The 7500-nt window shown below is 46.8% G+C and overlaps 2 long non-coding RNA genes across 2 annotated transcripts in view; both read left to right on the top strand.

Annotated features, from left to right (window-relative positions):
- Positions 1-623, top strand: part of LOC135109527 (uncharacterized) — an 8660-nt gene extending 8037 nt beyond the window's left edge. The window contains exon 3 of the long non-coding RNA XR_010272726.1: positions 1-623. This exon is cut by the window's left edge and continues 1659 nt beyond it. This is a non-coding gene — a long non-coding RNA (uncharacterized LOC135109527).
- LOC135109535 (uncharacterized) overlaps positions 1-7500 on the top strand; it is a 100714-nt gene that overhangs the window by 76432 nt on the left and 16782 nt on the right. The window lies entirely within an intron of this gene.

Genomic DNA, 7500 nt, shown 5'->3' with positions numbered 1-7500 from the left:
GATGATTGTCAGTGTTGCGTGCGGTGCGTGTGTTTAGGCCAAGTGTAAGTGACGGCTGAGTTAGTGCAAGATAAGGCTGAGTAGTGTTCTGTTCTGAAGTGTGAGGCGGTTCTTGGGGTCACTTCCCACCTGCAGTATGTCTTGTGGCAAAGTTGAAGCTGAGAATTAAGTTAGTACAAGCGGAGGATTCAAGTGATTTGGTTCACCTCACGGTGATTCTTAATGTTTGTTGCACCTGCTGTTTGTCTTTAGGCTAAGTTAAGTTACAACTAAGCTGAGTTACAACCACAAGTTGAGGGTGAAGGCTGCTGCTGCTGCTGCTGCTGCTGCTGCTGCTGCTGCTGCTGCTGCTGCATGCAGTCTTCACCTCAACTTGGTCAGGTTGATGCTTTCTTCATTTCTGTGTTGAGTTTTAAGTTTACTACAAGTGGTGGCAGGTTTGTCACGTTCTCGTAAGTGGATGCACGGGTGTGAGTGTGGCGGTGGTGGTGGTGGTGAGAGCCGTGCATTCCCCAGGGAAGGGGAACGCCCGCCACGTGCAAGTGTGGCGAGGAGCTTCACCACAAACACTGTATTCTCTGTACCACACATGGCTGATTCCCTCATTAAAAGCTGTAGTACAACCACTTGTTTGTATCTCCTTCAGGTATGCTCACACCACGCCTGCCTTCACTCACTACTCGGCGACTGTGTGTGTGTGTGTGTGTGTGTGTGTGTGTGTGTGTGTGTGTACGATGATGTAGTGAGCCACGTGCACACCACTGACTCGTGCACTCGTCAGGTCTTGTCTCACCACGTGCACACAAGAACCTTCGGTGCACGTTGCATGTCAACTGAGACTATCTTCCAAACGACCATTTTAACTATCTAGCAAGTGAGGCACAATAGTCAAACACGGAGGAAACATGGAGGAAACACAGACGCACCTACACACCCAATAGCAAACACGGAGGTAAAACACAAACGGAGACACGGAGGAAAAACAAACAATTTCTACCAAACATCCAGACATCCCAAGCACTGCTAAACCGTAAAACACTAAAACAAAATACTCTTAACATTTTTATCAGTATATAATTAATACAACTCAAATTATTATTATTATTATTATTATTATTATTATTATTATTATTTTCATTATTATTATTATTATTATTGTCGTTGTTAATCTTAAAAGAACGTTGGCTGAATGAAAGGTTCCTGAGCCGTGATTGGCCAACCAGCAGCCAATAACGAGGCAGCATTATTCTGCCACGTGCGTAAATAAACAAAGAGGTGAATCACAACAATTAATAAATACACAAACAAATAACTCAATAATTAAATAAATAAATAAACAGATAAACAAACTAAATACAAACACAACAACAACAAAATAAACAACAAGAAGAACAAGAAAAATTTCTTTACATTTTAATAATAAAAATGATAAGAACAATAACAACAACAGCAACAACAACAACAACAACAACAAAAACAATGATGATAATAATAATAATAATAATAATAATAATAATAATAATAATAATAATAATAGTAATAGTAATAATGATAATAATAATAATAAGGGTGTTCTGGCCAGGCTCACCTCCAGGGAGCCTCACATATTGAGAGTGGACGCTCAAGAAGACTTTGAAAATAGTCGACGGTTTGTCAGTGGCATAGATTCCAAGTCGATGATGAGAAGCAGGGGCGAGTACTGACGCCACTTGTCCGCCATGTTGGTAATCCTTTGGCTTATTTGAGGGTGTTTGTTGGGTGTTTGTTGGGAGGCTCCATGTTTGTAGGGGTGTTTACTTGTTTGGCTCGCTTCTTGGCTCTTTCATTTGGTTGTAATGGTGAATACTGAATTTTTGTACGTTTGCTGAAAGGCAGACGCCATATTGGTTTGCCACACTGGTTTGCTCCTCCGCCATTTTGCTACCCCTGCTGCACATTTCAGGAATTTATTTTTTGTTTTTCTTTTGTTTTTCTTTTTTTTTTTCAGCGATAAAAGTTTTGAATGATTTGTTTGTTTTGACAGAGTGGCTTTGTGTGTGTTGTGTGCGTGTCGTGTGTGTTGGCCATCTTGTGGTGCTTGTTATTGTGTTACCCTTTGCACGCCATGTTGCCACTCTCTCCTGCTGATGTAGCGGCTCACACTAGAGAGAGAGAGAGAGAGAGAGAGAGAGAGAGAGAGAGAGAGAGAGACGCCATTTCCTGTCTATGTCCGTGTGTCGGATTGTCACTCGATTTGCTCTTTCTCTCTCTCTCTCTCTCTCTCTCTCTCTCTCTCTCTCTCTCTCTCTCTCTCTCTCTCTCTCTCTCTCTCTCTCTCTATTCCTGTCTCCCCAGTGTCACCCCATCACCAGCCAAACAGCCCCATCACCACCACCACAAACACCCCAAAACACCCATTTGCACGCTCATTCACCCCCATCACCCCAGTGCCTCACTTACCGAACGACCTGGCCTCAAGGGTCTTGGGGGAGAGGGAGCGGGCGGGGGGCAGGGGCGGATGTCACTGCCTCACTCATAATCCCAGGGGCGCCATCAAACACTGCCCTGGGGGAGAGCACCCGCAGCCTTGCCCTGGGGGAGATGGGGAGATTAGTGGGGGATGAGATGGGGATGCTGGGGAAAGAAGGGGTGATGGGGAGGCGAGTGGTGAGGCTGGGAGGTTAGTTCATGATGGAGATGGGGAGAGATGGGAGGAGATGGGGAGATTAGACTGGGGAGGTTGGAGGAAGGAAACTGATGGAAAAATGTGTGCTTAGTTGAAGGCGTGGGACGGGGAGGAGATGGGGAGATTAATTTGTGGGTATGGGGAAGTGGGGAGGTTAGGGAAGAGAGGGGAATGAGGAGATGAATGCTGAGTGACGTCTGGAAAGGGAAAGAAATTGGGAGGCTAGTCAGGGGAGATGGGGAGACTAATTTTGGGGAGATTGTGAGTGAGATTGTAAGGGGAGGTTAGTTATCAGGGTTTATGTTGCAGTGGGGAGGGTAGTGTAGTGGTGACAGGATGGGGAGGACATGGGGAGATAAGATGAGGAGGTTAGCCTTGGGAGGGGACGGGGAGACTAGTTAGACTAGTTTGACAAGAGACGGACGTGGGGAGATGGGGAGATCAGACTAGTGGGGAGGTGGGGAGACTGTGTTCGGCGTTAGTATAATTGGGGAGTTTAATTATGGGTGTCATATTTTTGGGGAGGTTAATTGAGGCAGGGGAAGGGGAGGGTAGTGTGGGGAGTTTGTTAAGGGCAGTGTTTATTTGTGTTGTTGGGGAGACTACCTGAGAGGATTATGTCAGAGTGGGGAGCTTACTGAGCGGGGGAACACTGGGGAGAATACACACACTGCAATTCAATACATCGTTACATTATACAATAAATAAATAATTAAATAAATAAATAAATAAATAAATAAATAAATAAATAAATGGGTAGATAATTTGTTTGGAGAGAGAGAGAGAGAGAGAGAGAGAGAGAGAGAGAGAAGAGAGAGAGAGAGAGAGAGAGAGAGAGAGGAGAGAGAGAGAGAGAGGTACAAAATAATAACAGCGCTGTACCGATGATGACGATGATTATGATAAGAATGAGAAGAATTATAACATAATTATGATAATGAAAGAAAATTCTCTCTCTCTCTCTCTCTCTCTCTCTCTCTCTCTCTCTCTCTCTCTCTCTCTCTCCTCTCTCTCTCTCTCTCTCTCTGTCTTTCTCATAAAAGATGGCATTATTTTCTCTCTCTTTCCTTGTTGTCCTCCTCCTCCTCCTCCTCCTCCTCCTCCTCGTCCTCCTCCTACTCCGACTGAACAGTCCGAGGTCAGCTCCCTGAGTTCTGTGGCAGGGCTCGTAGGACACGTAAGGGTCTATGCCTGCCTGCTGGACGCTTACACGACATCACGGCACCATGTGACCTACTAGTTGTAGTAGTAGCAGTAGTAGTAGTAGTAGTAGTAGTAGTAGTAGTGGTAGTAGTAGTAGTAGTAGTAGTAGTAGTAGTGATAGTAGTTTAGTAGTAGTAGTAGTAGTAGTAGTAGTAGTAGGTAGTGGTGGTAGTAGTAGTAGTAGTAGTAGTAGTAGTAGTAGTAGTAGTAGTAGTAGTAGTAGTAGTAGTAGTAGTGGTAGTAGTAGTTATCATCTTTGCCTTCACTCTCCCCTCTCCCCTCAATCTTTCAAATCCGCTGCTACCCTTTTTAAGCTCCCCTTCTCTCTCTCTCTCTCTCTCTCTCTCTCTCTCTCTCTCTCTCTCTCTCTCTCTCTCTCTCTCTCTCTCTCTCTCTATATATATATATATATATATATATATATATATATATATATATATATATATATATATATATTGACTGGAAAGATAAAATTCTCTGAGAGAGAGAGAGAGAGAGAGAGAGAGAGAGAGAGAGAGAGAGAGAGAGAGAGTTAAAAAGGTTTGCGAAAATAACGTAATAGAAGCTCCATCTCTTTCATTGTTCGCTGACAGGAGGAGGAGCAGGAGGAGCAGGAGGAGGAGGAGGAGGAGCAGGGAGGAGGAGGAGGAGAGGAGGAGGAGGAGGAGGTAGAAGTACTAGTTATATATTGAGTTAGAGTGGACAACATCACACACACACACACACACACACACACACACACATTATTATTTACAACAATAAAATAATACTTATTTATATATAATTACCAATTCATAATAATAACAATAATAATAATAATAATAATAATAATAATAATAAGTCTCTCTCTCTCTCTCTCTCTCTCTCTCTCTCTCTCTAGTGGCCTCATCATTATGGAGTTGTTTTTGTGCGTCATAAATGTTGAGAGGTGGGAGAGGGGAGAGGGGAGGAGGGGGGTGAGGGGAGGGGGCACAAAGGGAGCATTATCTTAGTCTTGTACACTTTCTTCTTCCCTTTCCTCTCCTTCTTGCATTTTATTTGCCCTCACACACACACACACACACACACACAGGAGCATTACCACCACCATAACTACCATTATAAATACTACTTCTACTACCACTCTCTCTCTCTCTCTCTCACACACACCACCTAACCTAACCTAACACAACCCTTCCCTTCCCCACACCACACACCTGTCCTACACACCTGCACATACCTGCACTGAGGAACACACAACACCACGCCTACTCGCACATTCGCCTTCCAACCGGTACTGCCGCCACCACCACCACCAGCACCAGTCCATCCTCACCCAGGGAGTTGCCAGCGCTCAGCAGACCCACAAGTTCCCTCCCCTCTCACCCACCAAGGCCACCTGTCCAGGCAGGAGTGGGATCAACAAGACGATCATCTGGAAACTCCCGGACGGCGCCAAGGATCGCCTCCGGAGATTTTCAACGCAGCCCTGTCAGCAGGTTACTTTCCTGACGACTTCAAGGAGGCGGAGGTGAGAGTGGTGTAAAGCCTGGGAAGGAGGAGGTCCCTACCCGCCCAGACAGCTGCCGTGCCATCTCCCTTCTGCAAGTCCCGGGAAAGATCTTTGAGAGCATCGTCACGAGCAGACTCCGGAGCCACCTGGATGGAAACAAGCTCCACAAGGCCGCGGGGCAGTATGGATTCAGGACACAACCAGGACGAACACTGCTAAAAGTTCTCAGTCGTCCCCTCGCCACCAGAACCCCAGACCCTCTCCTGGTTGAGTGCGAGCCAGTGGAATTCTCCCCAGGTGGCTGGCTCCCTACTCGGCCTACGAATATCCACCAGGGGACACACTACACACATCACAGCAAGAGTGGCGCAGCAGCAGGCCCGATCCACTCTGGCCACTCTCTACCGATTCAGGGGGGCCCTGGACGAGGGAATCAAGCTCCGCCTTGTGAAGAAGACACTGGTGATCCCGGTACTCCGATACCCACTCACGCCTTGACAGAAGAAGAGCCATAAGCAGACTCCAGAAGGTGCAGAATGCTGCGCCTCGCTGGTGTATAATAATAATAACACTGGCCGCCGCCGCTCACACACACGACAACAGAAGGTCTCCGTCACCAAGCGCCCCTCCCCTACTTCCTGCCTGCCCTCCCCGAGAGGCTCCATGCCATGATGGCTGTGGCGGTCTGGCAACGCCTCCAGGAAGAGGGAGATGAACAGTACCAAAAATTACAAAGACTAAACAGGGAGGCGCCAGCGAGCCAGCATGCCTGCTTCCCCACCAGGAGTCTCTTCACTATAGAGAGGCGCGGCGCTCCTCCTCCACCTCCATGTAAGAGTAAAGAACATGTAAAATAGTTGTAAATTAAACTTAATTACACACGTAAATAAAGAATACTAAATCCACCACCACTACAACACAATGTAAAATAAATCAAGAAATAGCAAAAATTGAATGTTATCAAAATGTTAATATTAAAGGCGCAAACTTATAGCACAAACGTGTACAGCAATGGTAATTGCCGAAATAAACACCTAATAACCGGCAATACATGTTAACAATGGCTCACTGCTCCGCCCACTCACTTCTGCTACTACTTGTACTACTTACAATTTATTCTACCCAAAAATTGTATGCAACTTTATCAAATAAACTGAAACTCAACACTCACGCAAACCCTCCCTCCTCCCCCGCCACCCCCCACCCCCCACACCCCACCCACACCACTGCCTTCACTTTTCCCATCTCTCCCTCTCTCTCTCTCTCTCTCTCTCTCTCTCTCTCTCTCTCTCTCTCTCTCTCTCTCTCTCTCTCTAATCTGAGAAATAATTGTTTCCGCTTTACGGTGATATACTGAGTGTAGTAGTAATAGTAGTAGTAGTAGTAGTAGTAGTACTAGTAGTAGTAGTAGTGGTAGAAGTAATAGTAGTAGTAGTAGTAGTAGTAGCTCCCAAGTACTTGTGTGTGTGGCTCCCCCAATGACGTCAACCACACCATGACGTGCAAAAAGGGGGGATTCGTATGTATCAGGCACGATGAGGTGAGAGATCTGACCGCCAGCATGCTCAGGGAGGTGTGCCACGATGTCTCCACTGAACCGACCCTCCTGCCGCTAGACGGCGAGCACCTGCGCTACAGAACAGCCAACACCACCAACGAGGCTCGAGTCGACGTCAGTGCACGAGGGTTCTGGACAAGGGGACAGAAAGCATTCATGGACATACGGATCTTTGACCCGATGGCCGCCTGTCACCACGAACTCTCCCTGGAGGCCGCCCACCGCAAGAATGAGCAGGAGAAGATCCGAGCGTATGGGGAGAGAATCCAACACGTTGACCAGGGCAGCTTCACACCTCTGGTCTTCACCACATCTGGCGGGATGGGCTCCAAGGCTCAGTGCTTCTACTCAAGACTAGCCGACCTAATGGCAGAAAAGAAGCACCAGCCAAGGAGCCATGTCGTCGCATGGATGAGGTGCCGTCTCTCATTCTCCCTCCTCAGATCTGCCCTCCTGTGTCTCAGGGGGACAAGGCATTCCACTCCCATACCTGCAGACTTAGGAGGCCTCGACTGTGAGGCTACAGTGGTGGAGAGTGGCATAAGAGTAGATAGAGTAGAGGTAGAATGAATTTATAGTTAA

This window comes from Scylla paramamosain, chromosome 19 (genome assembly GCF_035594125.1).
Source record: "Scylla paramamosain isolate STU-SP2022 chromosome 19, ASM3559412v1, whole genome shotgun sequence".
Lineage (NCBI taxonomy): Eukaryota > Metazoa > Arthropoda > Malacostraca > Decapoda > Portunidae > Scylla > Scylla paramamosain.
The sequence above is the reverse complement of the archived record's forward strand: the minus strand, read 5'-3'. Positions and strand labels throughout refer to the sequence as shown.